At 38.3% G+C, this 17,147-nt stretch overlaps 2 protein-coding genes across 6 annotated transcripts in view; both read right to left on the reverse strand.

Moving 5' to 3' along the window:
- Positions 1-17,147, reverse strand: part of c7h5orf63 (chromosome 7 C5orf63 homolog) — a 389,765-nt gene that overhangs the window by 299,998 nt on the left and 72,620 nt on the right. The window lies entirely within an intron of this gene.
- LOC114654597 (E3 ubiquitin-protein ligase MARCHF3) overlaps positions 1-17,147 on the reverse strand; it is a 120,620-nt gene that overhangs the window by 51,384 nt on the left and 52,089 nt on the right. The window contains exon 1 of one of the 4 annotated variants that reach the window (XM_028805229.2): positions 1,986-2,049. The exons of the other annotated variants lie outside the window; for them this stretch is intronic. The gene's annotated coding sequence lies outside the window, so the exon portion shown is untranslated. Of the gene's footprint in view, positions 1-1,985; positions 2,050-17,147 lie in introns of those variants that run through there. 4 annotated transcript variants of the gene reach the window in all.

Below are 17,147 nucleotides of genomic sequence, written 5' to 3' on the forward strand. Positions count from 1 at the left end.
AACGACCAGGAGCTTTTTTTTTAAATACTTGCAAGTGGTGCAGCACTACTACAGGAGGAATTATCAAAGCCAACAAAAGACAGTTAAATGAAATAACCAAAAGTCAAATGAGACCATGTGAGCCTCTTTAAAATTAGGGTAAAGCTGGTCTTTTGGTTGGCTATTTTTTATCTTTGTGGTAGCACATGGAAGGTTTTACTGAACAATTCTGCATTGTTGTGCAATTCATTTCTGTAAGTCAGGTGTTAAGAATTGCTGCATCAAACTCTTGTAAAATGCATCAGTCTCTGTATGAGTCATGCCATCATCATGCACTAAACATTATACTCCAATTACTGTATTGTTCTTTCTGTTGAGTTTCAAAGATCTCAAAGATCTTTTCAAACTTATAAAAACTACAACAATCCACAGAGTCTTAAAATAACTTAGATAAACAAACTACTGTAAATCCAATTCAGAATTGCAGTGGGCCAGAGCCTGCCCTATAAACTTTGAGGAAAAGAAAGCAACCACCGTAGGATAGGGCCCACTCATGCATACACCCACAATCAAATGAACACAGTTGATTTAGAATCACCAGTTAAAACTATTCCAAAATTGAGACATACAGTTTAGGTTATTAAACATATAAGCTAAGAAGTTCAAAAAAGAAAGAGAGCTAAACTTGGAAATTCTAATTGTTCAAATAAATGCTCTTTAGTAATATAACAATCAATTTTGAAGTTTCTCCATTTAGATGTGATATAAAAAGAGAGGGGCTCTATAAATTAAATTAATGTGTGAAAGGAAAATGACCATATCAGTAGAAGAGACAGCCTTGACACCTCCTTCATTAAAATAAAAGGGAAATAAAAAATACACACCGACAAAAAGTAAAAAGACAAGGATACTATTTTGTCAGTTTCTTCAGAGATTTCTTTGAAACATTTTTCAGGCATCTAGTATTAAGGTAACTTGTGTCAACAAGCTATAATATTGAAATAAACAATTGTACAACACTTGTATAACACTGTTGAAGTGACAAGGAAAGAAAAAACTAAAAAGAATCTTACTCTGAAAAGTCTTTTGAAGACTTTTTCTTTTTGAATCTCGGAAGAAGTACACAGGGATACATCTAAAGTGCTTGAGTTTTGGCACGAATATCCTTTAATCAACTTAGTTTAATTCTTCAAACTAGGACATTAATAGAATAGCCAAACAAAAGTAGAATTTATTCATAGCTCCAAGGACATTTTCCGTGAAATAAGTGGTGTCTGCATTGTTGTACAAATTTATGAATAAGCCTTCCCTTTACTTTCCTTAGCAATAAAGCTATTAAATGCAAGTCCTTTATACTCCGCTTCATGCTTGGGCATTTTTAACGTAGGAAGTAACTTTCAGGAAAATCGAAATTTTTAGTATTTGTAATGACACTTGAAACATACTGTGCAAATTCAGGAATTGCCCAATTGTTATTGGCTAATGACAGAGCTATTCTTGCATGTCTGAATGCCTAAACCATTTCTGCCTGTGGGCAAACATTGTTCAAAGAAAAGATTGATTGTTTATCATGTTTGTCTTCAAAATATCAGGCTTATTTCTACATTTGTTCCTATTCATAACTTGAAAGTGACAAGCCAATCCTTGCAATTAGCGGGGATAAATGAGACTACTTTGCCACAATCATGATCTGTAGGAACATTTTTGGGTGGCTTTTTTACCAATGCTGTGTCTTCGACAAAGGCTCCTGCTAAACAAGATATATGGACTGTGGGGTAAAAAAAAAAGTGTGCAAAAACAGACACATATCCAATCAATTCAATGTTCAAAATAATTCTGTGTCTTTTGTTATTTTTCCTTGGACTTGCTGTAAGGTTTTGTTGGATACATACTATTTTTTTCTAAGCTTAGAAAAATGTAGTTTTCAGTTTCACATTTGTTTTGCACTTTCACTATGTTTGAAGACTATTAGTTTTAGGCTAACAAAGTTTTTTGTATCCTGTCACCATAATGGGTGCTGTCATTTTGAGATGCAGTTGTCAAGACACACCATTCCACTGCTGCCCTGTTGGTGGTTGCGATGAAAGCTTGATGCCATTATGTCTTTCTGTATAAACTAATGGTTTTTGATATTTGCAGGCATCTCTCTGGTGGATTTAAGATTTGTAAAAAAAAAAATTGTAAAACAAATATCTTAGTGTAAGAATCAAAATAAATCAGTCAGAGATAATTTTGACTTTACTTGCCTAAACAGCACAACTCTCCTTTTGCCACTTTGAACATTGACTCTTCATTGTTTAAAGTTCTTGGTTTTGAACTATGTATGTTTCAGATGATTCTTCTCATGTTCTCCCTTGGCTTCATCTCGCAGTTTCCTTGTCCTCACAAAAATAATTAAGGGCTTTTCATTATGCATCTATTAACTAATGTCTTCTAACATTCATTCATTTTCTAAATCCATGTATCCAGAGGATGGTCATGGGAAAGCTAGAGCCTAAACAAACAAGTTAGGAATAGTCCCTGGGCAGGGTGCCAGTCCATCGCAGGGTTAACACACACACACACACACGCACGGATCAAGGACCAACTTTACATCACCAAAATCAATATAACTGGGGTCTTCTAACATGGTACACCTTAATTTCATGACTTGTTGTAGATGAAGACTGTAGTTTCTAACTAGGAACAGATATGAAAACTCAGCTAACTTAGCAAGAATGTACGTGATCACCAGATAGTTAGAACTTGATCTTGTTTACTTCCTTATATTCTATTTCATAGACTGCATCAATACTATAAGCTGGGTTAGTCCTGAAGTTAACATCTTCTAGAACTTACAGCTAAAGTAAAATAAACTTTTAATAAATGTAGAAATTAATAAAGTTTATCTGTCCATCTTATTAAAGATTCCTACTGGGAGAGTTTCACATTTATACTGCTGTTGAACCACAAAATCTGTAAACTCTATCAAGACCACTCTTGTGTGAGCTGAAGGTGCTAGAAACTATAACCTGTGTCCAAGACTTACGCTTACATCAAAAAACATACAATTTCAGGCAATTTTAGAATTTGTGTAGAAATCCAAAATACCTTTAAATGATTTCCTTTTTCATTATATACAAACATGAGTTTTATATTTTTTCTTTACTGTACTGTATACTGTGCAGAGGACAAAAATCCACAGAGACAACTATAACTTGTATGTAAAAAAGAACAGAGAAAGAGCAGAATAACAAAAATATATTCTTCTTGTTAGTGGAATACTGTCATTTTGAACAATAGCTGTTCGTTTTTTTTCTCTAAACTTAAAGAAAAAGTTCTCTGATTGTACCATTTTGTCTGAATATCTTTGAGGAAAAAAAGAAATGTTTTCAAAATGCATATGCAAGTGAGTATGGAGCCTAACTTGCTGTTGATAATTTAATTCTTTGATATTTTATTGACATAATCACGCATGTATATTTTACTTATTTGCTTAATAAAATAACTTTTTTTTTTTTTAACTTTACAGCCAACACCTACTTACAGTAGTATAAACATGAGGGAAATTATGAACTGTGCATAATTACTTGCATCTGTCTTTAACAGGAATGTCTGGACACATTCTCTCTTGGCTGTTTTAAACAAATCCTGATTGGAAGCTTTTTAGCAATGCTCTACATTTCTCAGAATTCCTAATTTTATCTAGCTACAAAAGTGCCACAAGCTTGAATCACTAAAACAAGGACATACCACCTCAATGATCAACTATAATGTGAGCCTGTCAAGATCTTCCACGAAATTTCACATGTTCTAGGTGTAATTTCTAGTTTCATTATGTTGGTTCATGGAGAGATTAATTAAAAACCCACTGTAATCTCATACCTTGACTACTTCTGGCTTGTATCTCCCTTCCTTTGAAACTCTTGCCAATCAACTGAAAAACACCTGGATTAAACAATTTGCTTCAGTAATGCAGTATATGCTAAAAGCCTGCTTCTTTCTACCTACTGCTTGTTGAGAACAGTGTGGATCTGTTCATAACCTCCAGGGGAAATAAGAAAACTCAAATGCTACATGAATAGATCAAAATGACATTTTACTAATCACAATGTGGTTTATAAAATCCAGAGTTATAAAGCGTTAACTAGGGTAATCCCAAACTAATTTAAATGATCATAACATAATTTAAATTACCAGCATATATTTATTTTATTTTTTACTATCTACCTTTTTACAATGTTAATTTTCTTATTGTAAATTTTTATTTACATTAACTTTAAATATTGTGACAGATAGGGAGCGCTGTCGTCCCCTTGAACCCTCAGACCACTCATCAGACACCAGATAAAAATCCAGATATTAATTTTATTATAATAATAAAGTGCACAAAGCACCCTCCACTCCACAATACTCAATAACCAAACAATAATCCAATACACAATCAATTCCTCCACTTCACCCAGCAGCTCAGCCACCCTTCCTCCCAACTCGGCTTGCTGCTGGGATTTCCCAGAGTCCTTTTAAAGTCCTTGACCCGGAGGTGTTTCTGTCCCTCAGTCCATGTGACTTTATAATACTTCCGGGTCGGGTAAAAACTCCTTTTCTTCAGCCCGGAAGTACGTCATTTCCTCTGTCCCTGTGACTAGGACGTACTTCCGGGTTACAGTGAAAACGCAAGTCCTTGAGCCTCCCTGCAGCGTCCCCTGGCAGCCCCCACGGTATCCAGCAGGGCTGAGATGAAAGACTCCAAGTTCCATGATGCCCTGCTGGAATTCGGGGCCCCTCCATGTTGCAGGGATTGGTCCATCTGGCGGCTTGGGGGTATTGGCCGGGATAAACTGCCTGCCGTATATCACAATATGGTTTGAGATTTTTCAGATTAGGAGGTGGTGGTTGGGAGCATGCACTGAGAGTGCGTTGCCACACTCACCACATGCCAAATCACCTGGATTGGGACCAGAATGCAGCAGGAGACACCTCAGCATTTAAGGTAAAGAAGACAGAAATTTCAAGGTAATATAGTTATAGTCATTATGATGCTGAAGAGTGACAATGTTATTAGTTCTACACGCAAGTAAGAATTTTACTGTAATCTATACATGTCAAAGTATTGACCCTATACAGTGGTGTGAAAAACTATTTGCCCCCTTCCTGATTTCTTATTCTTTTGCATGTTTGTCACACAAAATGTTTCTGATCATCAAACACATTTAACCATTAGTCAAATATAACACAAGTAAACACAAAATGCAGTTTGTAAATGGTGGTTTTTATTATTTAGGGAGAAAAAAAAATCCAAACCTACATGGCCCTGTGTGAAAAAGTAATTGCCCCCTGAACCTAATAACTGGTTGGGCCACCCTTAGCAGCAATAACTGCAATCAAGCGTTTCCGATAACTTACAGTGAGTCTTTTACAGCGCTCTGGAGGAATTTTGGCCCACTCATCTTTGCAAAATTGCTGTAATTCAGCTTTATTTGAGGGTTTTCTAGCATGAACCGCCTTTTTAAGGTCATGCCATAGCATCTCAATTGGATTCAGGTCAGGACTTTGACTAGGCCACTCCAAAGTCTTCATTTTGTTTTTCTTCAGCCATTCAGAGGTGGATTTGCTGGTGTGTTTTGGGTCATTGTCCTGTTGCAGCACCCAAGATCGCTTCAGCTTGAGATGACGAACAGATGGCCGGACATTCTCCTTCAGGATTTTTTGGTAGACAGTAGAATTCATGGTTCCATCTATCACAGCAAGCCTTCCAGGTCCTGAAGCAGCAAAACAACCCCAGACCATCACACTACCACCACCATATTTTACTGTTGGTATGATGCTCTTTTTCTGAAATGCTGTGTTCCTTTTACGCCAGATGTAACGGGACATTTGCCTTCCAAAAAGTTCAACTTTTGACTCATCAGTCCACAAGGTATTTTCCCAAAAGTCTTGGCAATCATTGAGATGTTTCTTAGCAAAATTGAGACGAGCCCTAATGTTCTTTTTGCTTAACAGTGGTTTGCGTCTTGGAAATCTGCCATGCAGGCCGTTTTTGCCCAGTCTCTTTCTTATGGTGGAGTCGTGAACACTGACCTTAATTGAGGCAAGTGAGGCCTGCAGTTCTTTAGACTTTGTCCTGGGGTCTTTTGTGACCTCTCGGATGAGTCGTCTCTGCGCTCTTGGGGTAATTTTGGTCGGCCGGCCACTCCTGGGAAGGTTCACCACTGTTCCATGTTTTTGCCATTTGTGGATAATGGCTCTCACTGTGGTTCGCTGGAGTCCCAAAGCTTTAGAAATGGCTTTATAACCTTTACCAGACTGATAGATCTCAATTACTTCTGTTCTCATTTGTTCCTGAATTTCTTTGGATCTTGGCATGATGTCTAGCTTTTGAGGTGCTTTTGGTCTACTTCTCTGTGTCGGGCAGCTCCTATTTAAGCGATTTCTTGATTGAAACAGGTGTGGCAGTAATCAGGCCTGGGGGTGGCTACGGAAATTGACCTCAGGTGTGATACACCACAGTTAGGTTATTTTTTAACAAGGGGGCAATTACTTTTTCACACAGGGCCATGTAGGTTTGGATTTTTTTTCTCCCTAAATAATAAACACCATCATTTAAAAACTGCATTTTGTGTTTACTTGTGTTATATTTGACTAATGGTTAAATGTGTTTGATGATCTGAAACATTTTGTGTGACAAACATGCAAAAGAATAAGAAATCAGGAAGGGGGCAAATAGTTTTTCACACCACTGTATATGTTTATATAAGGTCATATGCACAACATACAGTGAATTTTTCTGCATAGACATAAATAATATTGGTTGACTATGTATTTATTTTTTGTTTGTAATTTGGCAATTTCCAACACAGCATGAAATATTACTGATAATAATAATGATGTTGATAACAACCATAATAACAATAACATAATGGTTTTGAAATGGACTGAAATAAGTATTATTTGTTGCTGTCTTAAAAATTAAAACAGTTGGGCAAAACATTTTGATCTCTTAAAAAAAGCTCAGTAATCTAATCAGTGACTGATACAAACTAGAAAATTAGAAAGAAAACTAAATTTTAAACAGTAGTGTATTTACGGAGGAAAACGTATGAAGTAAAAAATATATAAAGGGCACAGAATTGCTTAATTGAGGTAAAAGAAGCTACTGTAATTGCTGTGTTGGCATTACTGCAAAATAATCGTACCACTACTGCAAAAACACACAAGCACTAAGGGCAGGGATTAGTATGAGATACAGACATAGTGGACGATAATGAACATTGAGGTTATATGGATTTTTTTCAAAAACAAAAACAGCAATTACAAAGTATTAGGTATCGACCAATATCTTGAACAAGTCAAGCTTTATAATACATATAAGAGTGTATGTGCAGATGTGCATCATGTTTTAATGTATACAAAGGCAAATTAAAAATCACCTGGCCAAATGTGGAATAAACTTGGAAAAAGGTCTGTATTACAAGTTGCCCATCAGTGGGGTAAACCACGGTAAATATATATTATGGCGAGCGGCTGGGGGCGGTACCCAGCCGGGATGCCTGGAAGGACCGGGACTACACCTCCTCCGGACCACGAGAGGGCAGCCGCTCTGGTTGGTATGGGGACCACAGGAACACAGCATGGAAACTCAACCCTATAGGGGCCCGTGGTCACCGTCAGGGGGCACCCAGATGCCTGAAGAGCCCTGGCCGTCAGCACTTCCACCACACCCAGAGGTGCTGGCGGAAGGATTACCAGGGACACCCGGAGTGCTTCCGGGTGCTCAGCCGGCACTTCCGCCACACCAGGAAGTGCCGGCGGAAGTTAATCAGGAGGCACCTGGAGCACGTCTGGGTGAACATAAAAGGGCCCACCCTCCCTCCATTCGATGGTTGGAGTCAGGTAGAACAGGACGGCCTCTCCATTAAATGATAATCATATTAAGAAGGGCTATGCAAGACTATAGTTTTATTTTTCTTATTCTTTCATTTTTCTCTTTCTTTTTCCTACCAAGTTGTTTTATATTTTTAATAAAAAGTCCCATGCACTTCTATGCTGGATTGCAGTCTTAACTTTTTTTTCAGATGCACCTGGTTTTAATTTTTAAAAACTAATGGTGTATTTGTTGTGTGCAACAAATATAATCAACAATTACTACCTCAATCACATTTTAAATGGCTTAGCAGGCATATGCTATTATATATATATACATACATACAGCATTTGATGGATTTACAGAGAGATTTAGCTTATATTTATACACACATATGAAAGCATTTTAGCTTGTACTGGGAAGAGTACTTTGTTTAAGACATGCATTAAATAAGTACCATTTCTAAGTTGTGAGACAAGACAACTAAAAGTAAAGCAAAATATTTTTATATAACCAAAAACTTGCCAGATGATTCTGGTCACAAAGAAAGAGACAGGGAAGATGATGTATCTGGGACAAATAAATTCATCATTAGACCAATTTTTGTAAGTAATATTTTACTTGGGTATTTCACACTCTAATGCTCCGGACGGATACTTTATTCTCTTGGTCAACATTTTTGTCTGCTTCTCTTGCATAAAACAAAAGACATTTAGCTTGATCTTATGCACACTTTACTTTCATAAGATTGAAGTGTGTTTCCACATTAGGACAATCTGGACGAGAACAGCCCAACAAAGCTCGCCAGTCCTAACAAAATATTTCTTCCAAAAAAACAAGTCAAGTTTTGAAACCCCCTAAAGTCTTACTGTCTGCCGCACTACTTGGTATCTTATTCCAAGTGTCTATCATTTTTTGTGTAAAGAAAAACTTTATGTTTGTGTAAAATTTACCCTTAAAAAGTTTACAACTGTGTCCCTGTGTTCTTGATGAACTCATTTTAAAATAACAGTCTCGATCCACTGTACTAATTCCCCTCATAATTTTAAATGCTTCACTCAGGTCACCTCTTAATCTTATTTTGCTTAAACTGTATAGGCTCAGCTTTTAATCTTTCCTCATAATTCAACCCCTGTAGCCCTGGAATCAGCCTAGTTGCTCTTCTCTGGACTTTCTAGTGCTGCTATATCCTTTTTGTAGCCTGGAGACCAAAACTGCACATAGCACTCCAGATGAGGCCTCACCAATGCATTATAAAGCTTGAGCATAACCTCCATGGACTTATATTCCACACATCTTGCTACATAACCTAACATTCTGTTTGCCTTCTTAATGGCTTCTGAACACTGTCGGGAAGTCTATGACTCCTAAATCCTTATCACAAGGTGTACTCTCGATTTTCTGACCACCCATTGTGTATTCAAACCTAACATTTTTACTTCCTATGTGTAATACTTTATATTTACTGACATTAATTTCATCTGCCACAAATCAAATCCTTCTATAATGATATAACAGAAGGAACTCTGAGTCCAGCTCAGGGTAGCGAAGGAGCAATACAGGAGAAAAATGGAGCAGGAGTTGCAGAATAACAGCATGAAGGAAGTGTGGATGGAATGAAGATCATCACTGGCTGCAGCTCGAAGCGGGGTACCACCATCGACAGTGATGTGGAGAGAGCAAACCAGATGAAGAACTTTTTTTAACAGGTTTGACCACCCTAATCCACTCTCACCTTGGAGTACAGCACCCTCCACCCATCCTTCTGCTGATACCAGCATAGGAGAGAGTTTACCCCAACCACAATTACAGCAGCCCAGGTAAGCAGAGAGCTAAGGAGACTTTGTGCCAGCAAAGCAGTGGGTCCAGATGGAGTATCGCCATGACTGCTGAAGGCCTATGCATTGGAGCTGGGGAGTCCTCTACAGCGCATCTTCAACCTGAACCTGGAACAGGGGAGAGTCCTGTGGCTTTGGAAAACATCTTGCATCACCCCAGTCCCAAAGGTATCACATCCTAGTGATCTGAATGACTTCCGGCCTGTCGCTCTGACGTCGCATGTGATGAAAACCATGGAGCGGCTGCTGCTTCACCACCTGAGGCCTTATATTCCTATCTAAATCATTCATATATATTGAAAATAGCAGTGGCCCTAGCACTGACTCCTGTGAAACACTACTCTTAACATCAACCAATTCTGATGAGGTTCCTCACACCATCACCCTCTGCTTCCTGTGTCTGAGCGAATTCTGTACCCATCTAAAAACATCACCATGAACTCCCACTTCTTTAAATTTGATGCCCAACCTCTCATGAGGCAGCTTATATTATCAAATGCTTTCTGAAAGTCAAGATAAATAATATCATATGCTCCACTTTGATCATATCCTTTTGCTGCCTCCTCATAGAATTCCAGCATGTTAGTAAAACACAACCTCCCTCTTCTGAACCCATGCTGACTGTTCCTAATAACTCCTGTCCTTGCCAGGTGTTGCTCAATCTTATTCTTAATAATCCCTTACATTAAATTTTCCTGTGATGCATGTTAAGCTTACTGGCCTATAGTTGCTTGGATCTGCTCGGTCACCCTTTTTATATGATGAGATGATATCAGCCATTTTCCAGTCCTTCGGAATCTCTCCAATGTGCAGTGACTTCCTAAAAATATGTGTCAAAGTTTTATATATGTACTCGCTAGTTTCCTTAAGAACTCAAGGGTAAATATTATCTGGTCCTGGTGATTTGTTTGATTTCAACCTATTTAATCTGAGCAGTACTTCTCCCTCTACAATTTCCAAATCCCTCAGTACCTCCTTAGTAGACCCGTTTACCACTGGGAGGTAATCCACTTGCTCATTTGTGAAGACCTCAGAAATATGTAAATTTAGGGCATCTGCTATTTCATTGTCTGTATCTTTTAATTCCCCTTTACTATTTCTGATGCACTTCACCTCCTCCTTGATTGTTCTTTTACAACTAAAATACTAAAAGAATCTCTTACGGTCTTCGTTCGCCTTATCTGCTATATTCCCCTCCAACTGTTTTTTAGCCTCCCTGATATCCTTCTTAATGTTTTCTGTCATGTTCTCATACGCTCTACAATTCACTTTGCAGTCATTAGCCTTATATGCCTTATAAAGCAGTTTTTTTCCTTTGTAGCTGCTTTTTAAATCTTTATTAATCCACTGTGGAGTTTTTAAAAATGCCCTATTAATTCCAAATTTAGGTATGTATCTGTCCTGCATTACATGTAAAACATTTTTAAACCTGTTCCGCTGCTCCTCAACTATCTCCACACTTAAAAGCTTATCCCAGTGCATCCTTCTTAGACTTTGTTGCATCTGGTCAAAATTTGCCCTCCCAAAGTTCAACTTAATTTTAGTCTTCACATCTGCACTCTTACAAAATACTGAGAATTGTATTATATTATGGTCACTTGACCCTAGTGGTTCAATCACCTCTACACCCTCAGTTCCATCTTGATTATTACAAAATACTAAATCCAGACAAGCTTCACCCCGTGTTAGTGCTTTAACATACTGTGTTAAAAACAGTCACTGATTACTTCTAAAAACTCCTGCTCTTGTGCTCCTTCATCTGCAAGGTTATCCTAATATTAATTGGGATAATTAAAGTCCCCCATGACCATAATATCTCCCTGTAAACTTACATTTTTGATATTACTAAAAAGATGCATGTTGAAATTACTGTCTGAATTGGTCTAGAACACACTCCTAAAATAAGGCCTCTTTCCCTAATATTTTCCAGGCAAAGCCATATGTCCTCACCAAGATGGGGCTCATCGTCCAACTGAACTCTCCTCTTTTAAGTCAGTGGGTAACTGATGTTTTATATTATTTGAAATTGGAAAAAATCTAATTCTCAGAGGATCTGTGTAGAACTTTTTCAAAACCTGGCAGGATCTAATCAATAATATTTTAGAATAAGATCTTAAAGCACTGAGGAAGCAGATTCTCTTCCTTTATCTGCCTATTAAACTCATCAATTTATTTATTTTTACTAGCTTTAAGTTTTATTCTATTGGCCATGCTCTCTTTCTCAGGGGTGGGGTTGATTTGTTTTCAATACATCTATTTGAATGGAATGATTACAATAAAATCAATAAAATAAAAAAACAAAAAAAAAAAAAAGATGACATCCGGTTCCAGAAGAGAGTACGATGTGCGCGATCTGGCTGCCACTTCTCACTGGTGTCTTTTTGCTCTGTTTTGCTTTGTTGCTGTTACTATGTCCTCTGCCTTGCTCGTGCTGTTTATGTTTTCTGGACGGATTCTTACTGGATTTATGCTGGAGTTTTTGTAAAGTTTTATTCTGTTCACTGCCTATATTCCGCGAGCCCTCTCCCCTGTACTCTCCCTGAGCCAGCATGGTTGATGAGTAAGTCCTTACTTTCTTAGCCTACTAGGATTAAGACTTTCTTAGATGACTATGTTAATTGCTCAGCTGGAGTTAGTTTATGGGTTCTGGCTAACATGGTGGTGGCTGATATTGCTTTTTCTGATGATGATTACCTACTCTTCAACACAATTATGCCTTACCGTATCCACTCCAGACTGGATGCGGTGACATACGCCTTATGTATGGAGCTTGCCATTGCTTGTCTGCAGTATATACAATGCTCCTCTCTGCATCATTTTAATATTACCTCTGCATCCGCCGACACTATCTCCACGATTTGGTCTGTTAGACCTGTTTTTTCAAAAAGACTATCTGCAGGACGATGAAGTAGGCAGATGAATTGGCTAAGACACCTGTCGCAGTTACAGGACTGAAGTAACCAAGGATTACAATCTGACTTAACTCTCCACTGTGTGTTCCTGAACTGCAGATCATTAACAACTAAATCTACTTTCCTCAACCACTTATCTATTTCTAAAAAACTGGACATGCTGTTCCTTGTAGAAATGTGGCAAAATCCAGGTGATTACTTACAACTAAATCTGCTTACACCCGCTGATTATAGTTACTTGTCTAAACTCCATCTGACGTGGCAAGGTGGTGGATTGGCGGTGGTTCAACGTGATTGTCTTAAAGCAACAACTGTTGATTTTCACAACATTACGTCTTTTCAATACCTAGTTGTTAAAACCACTGGAAAGGCTTTGCTGCACATTATATTAATTTACAGGCCTCCTATGCTTCAGCCAGATTTTTTCTCTCATCTTTATGAAATACTCACTCTTGTCTGTGGCATGTCTACTGCAGTTATTTTGTTAGGTGACCTTAATATTCATGTCCATACTGACTGTCCATCTGCTTGTGAGCTGTGTTCGGTACTGGATTGTTTCAGTTTTGTGCAGCATATTGATTTTCCAACCCATGCTAAGGGCCATATTCTGGATCTTGTATGTTCCACTGGTCTATAGAATGTTTGTACATCTGGTTCTGCTATTGGTATCTCAGATCACAAGCCGATTGAATTTAGTTTCACTTATCCCCTGCCTAAAATAAGTCTAAAATCTAAAATAACCTATCGTAATATCAAGAACATTGATCAGTTATCCTTTTCAATGTCTGTCTGTGCTTCCTGTCTCCATGATGTTTCTGGGTTGTCTTGCCCTATGCAGATTTTGTCTCTACATAATTCCACATTGTCACAAATTTTGGATCATTATGCACCTATTAAATCCTTGATTGTTCATAATACCCGGACCTCTCCATGGTTTACTGCAGAATTTTGTACCATGAAACAAACTGGTCGTTGTTTGGAAAGGCTCTGGAAGAAGACTGATCTGGCTGTTCATGCCCTGGCTTACACTGAACACCTGAAGGAATACAGATGTGACTTATCGGCTGCACATTCAAAGTACTCTTCCACCCTTATTGACTTTGGTACTTGTCGCCCTAGATCTCTTTTTAATACAGTTAACAGACGTTGTCAACCTGCTGTTAAAAATCCTTGTTCCTCTGTTGAGCACTGTATTATATTTTTGGACCATTTTCTGTCAAAAATTAAGACTATACATCAAGGTTTCTCTACCAACCATTCCTCATCTCTGTTGACCGTTTCTGCTTCTAAATCTTCAGTTTATTTATCTAAATTTAACCCCTCTACATCAACTTATATTGCTGAAATAATATCTAAATTAAATCAATCTACTTGCCACTTAGATCCTGCCCCTACTTTACTGATTAAGGCTTGTACTGATAAACTTTCCGCTCCCTTTTCTCATTTTATCAACTGTAGTTAATGCACCTGTGTTGTTCCAAGTGGTTTAAAAACTACTGCTATAATCCCGGTCTTCAAAAAACCTGGCTTAGATCCGTTACAGCTAAAATTTTATCGCCCAATCTCTAATCTTCCATTTATGGCCAAGATCTTAGAAAAGGTTGTTGCTGCTCAACTTAATGATTATTTAAACTTGCCTGAATTGCCTGAGCCTTTTCAATCTGGATTCAGAGCCCTACATAGCACTGAAACTGCTTTACTTAGGGTAACCAATGACTTACTTATAACCATAGATTCTGGGATGGCCGCTATTCTAGCTCTTCTTGACTTAAGCGCAGCATTTGATACAGTTAACTATGACATTTTACTGCCCAGACTTTCAGCTATTGGTATCTCTGGTGCTGCTCTTTCTTGGTTCACATTATACCTCAGTGATCGCCAGTATTATGTCTTCATTAGGGAACACAAATCTGCCACTACTTCACTCACACAAGGTATCCCTCAAGGGTCAGTTCTAGGTCCAATTCTCTTTAACATCTTAATGCTCCCGTTAGGTGAGATTATTCATGTGTATGGTCTAAGCTTCTACTGCTATACCGATGACACACAACTTTACATAAGTGTTGATGCAACTGCAACATCTTCACCTGTTGCATTAACTGATTGCATTCGGGAAATCAATCATTGGATTGATAAACAGAAATCTTATTAGTTGGTGCCAAATCTGTCCTCTCTACCCTTCGTGGGCTAAAAATTGATGTCGATGGGATCCTGGTTGAACCCTCAGCATCAGTCCGTAATTTGGGTGTCATCTTTGTTCAGCTTCTTACTTTTCAACCACACATTAGCTCAATAGTACAGACAGCTTTTTTTCATTTTTGCAACATTGCTCATCTCCATTCTTTCCTCAGTGTGAAGGATACTGAAACACTGATTTATGCTTTCATCACTACCCGTCTGGACTATTGCAATGCACTGTTTTATGGCCTCCCGACTAAATATATCAATAGATAACAATATGTTCAGAATTCTGCTGCTCATCTACTTACACACACTAAAAAATCTGCTCACATCACTCCTGTCCTTTATGATTTGCATTGGTTACCAGTCTTCTCAAGAATCAAATAAAAAAATTATTCTTCTCACCTTTGAAGCCCTTCATGGTTTAGCCCCTCATTATCTGTCTGAGCTGCTGCTTCCTTACACTCCTGCTCATGCATTTAGATCATTGGACACTAACCTACTCATTGTACCCAAATAGAGGTTAGTAACTATGGGTGGCAGAGCTTTCAGTGTGATAGCCCCTAAAATTTGGAATGCTCTTCCTCTCAACCTTCGCTAGGAAAAATCTATTATTTATTTCAAACTCCTGATAAAAACACATCTCTTCAATAAGTATTATTCATTTTCTTTTATGTAATTTCTATTGTCTTGTTAAAGTGTTTATTGCATTGTAAAGTGTCCTTGAGTGTATGAAAGGTGCTACATAAATAAAAATTATTATTACTATTATTATTATATATTCTGTCTATCCTTCCTAAAAAATGTATATCCCTCTATGTTACACTCATTCCACTTTTGTTATTTAGCCAGGTTTCCGTTATTGCTATAATATCATAATTATGCTCTGCTACATACAGCTCCAACTCGCTTACCTTATTTTTGATACTTCTAGCATCAATGCAAGCTATTTTTAATGTGTTACTCCTTCTACATTTAAATGTTGGCTAAGAGTTTACATTACTATGCATTTTTATTCCTACACTGTTGTTTGTTCCTCCATGCATAGATCTAAACCTGGCATGTCCTAAACTCCCTGCCCCCACCCATTCCCTAGTTTAAACAATCCTTGACTCGCCTACTCATATGCCTCCCCAATACATTGGTGCCCCTCCAGTTCAGGTGTAACCCATCATGACAGAACAGATCCCATCTGTTCCAGGAGTCGTCCCTATGCCCCATAAACCTATATACCCTTCTACCCTGCACCAAGATTTGAGCCACACGTTAAGCGTTCTAATCTCCTCAATCTTATCCGGACTTGCGTGGCACAGGTAGAACATCAGAGAAGAATACCTTATCAGTTCTACTCCTCAGCCTGGCTCTTAACTCTTTGAATTTGGATTGCAGAACTGACACACTACCCTTATGTATGCCATTTGTTCCAACATGGACAATGACAACTAGATCCACCCCCACTCTGGCCAAGAACCTATCCACCCTTTCAGTGAGGTCCCCCACCTGTGCACCCAGAAGGCAACACACCATGCGAGACTCTGTCTCTGGAGCACATCTGTGCTTCAATCACCCTAATGATTGAGTCCCCAACTATCACTACCTCTTTCTTTCTGGGAACTGGTTTTGAGGTGGCCTGTTGGGGCTCCTCATCCCTGCCTACCACCTCAGAATCATCAGAGACACCGTCCAGCTCCACAAGGAAGTGATAACGGTTTGACACTTCTAATTCTGGGGTTGACGCCCCCCGGACAGTGTGCACCCTTTACCTTACACCTTGTGACTGTGACCCACCTATTTCTACCTGTCTGGTCTGGAATCTCCTCCTGTGCCACCTTGGGGGTGCACAATATCTCTCTAAAGGACACCTGGGTCAGGTCCTTCAATTCTCTACTACAACGCAGGCCATCCAACTCCTCTTCCATTTCAGCGACCCTGAGCTCAAGGTGCTGGATCAGCTGGCATCTCCTGCACATGTAGCCCTCATAGACAACTGGCTCCTCAAAACCATCAATTAAAATGTCCAATATCCAATAGGACTTGAATTGCACTGGCCTCATTATTAAAATTTGATTTAGGATTAGTAAAACTGTCTTAACTTCTTTTCTGAAAATTAAATGATTTACAGTAACTTAAATGGTAACACTAAGAACTGCTACAGCTATTTTACACCTTGTCCCCTTAAGCTCCTGTACTGTTCTCACAGCTATGATTTCTTAAAACAACTGTACAAATCTTTCAACAGTACAAAGCTTATTTCAAACAAGATGATATACCCATGTAAATTCAAAGGATTGCACAAAAGATTCAAACACCGTAGACACACTCTCTGGTACATTTTTTGAAACTACTATTAGCTAAACCCATTGCCATGTAATTTTCCACTCTAAATAAAACAAT

Source organism: Erpetoichthys calabaricus, chromosome 7 (genome assembly GCF_900747795.2).
Source record: "Erpetoichthys calabaricus chromosome 7, fErpCal1.3, whole genome shotgun sequence".
Taxonomy (NCBI): Eukaryota; Metazoa; Chordata; class Cladistia; order Polypteriformes; family Polypteridae; genus Erpetoichthys; species Erpetoichthys calabaricus.